The 642-nt window shown below is 31.6% G+C and overlaps 1 non-coding gene across 1 annotated transcript; it reads left to right on the top strand.

The window, feature by feature from the left end:
• The first annotated feature begins 186 nt into the window (after positions 1–186).
• On the top strand, positions 187–260 carry Trnas-gga. Its single transcript has one exon. It is a non-coding gene; the product is annotated as a tRNA-Ser (tRNA).
• The last annotated feature ends 382 nt before the right edge of the window (positions 261–642 follow it).

Below are 642 nucleotides of genomic sequence, written 5' to 3'. Positions count from 1 at the left end.
ATGCATTTCCTCTGCCTAAAAAAAAAAAAAAAAAAAAAAATATACATAAAACATACATTGTATATATGTAACATATGTAAAAAAAATATTTGAATATTCATAACCCAGATAGTACAAAGTATTTATAAACTAATAGTGAAATATTTAGAGAATTTATAAACATTGTGTTGCGAGATTACTGTCGAAGCCTCGGTGGCCGAATGGAAAGGCGTCCCGCCCGGAAAGTGGGGAGGTTCCAGGTTCGAGTCCTGGCGGAGGCAGTTTTTTCGCAGCATATATAAAAAAAGAAATCTATTTGAGTCTTCGGTTTAATGGGGGTTTTGGGATTTTAATTAAATATATATTTAAAAATTGGGACTCAAGGATCAGTCTAAGTATGGAAGGTTGATTCTCCGCGTACGGTAAGCGAAGAGAAAATTTCGATATGTGCGTTTGACATACTGGACATTTTATTCTCCCACAATCACATTAATATTAAAGTTATATTAGTATTTAATAGCACTAAGACATCCGTGTTAGCTCTTTATGTGCCATTAATATTTCACTATTAGTTAACTCTATCAAGGAGCGTTCTATTATTTCGGTTTATTTATAAACTATATGTTCTTAATTTTCATTTTATATTGTTTTACACACTACTTA

The sequence above is a fragment of the Odontomachus brunneus genome, unplaced genomic scaffold (genome assembly GCF_010583005.1).
Source record: "Odontomachus brunneus isolate Ranch 3 - 2012 unplaced genomic scaffold, Obru_v1 Obru_scaffold_086, whole genome shotgun sequence".
Classification (NCBI taxonomy): domain Eukaryota; kingdom Metazoa; phylum Arthropoda; class Insecta; order Hymenoptera; family Formicidae; genus Odontomachus; species Odontomachus brunneus.
Note: the sequence above shows the minus strand (reverse complement) of the source record. Positions and strands in the feature narration are given on the sequence as shown.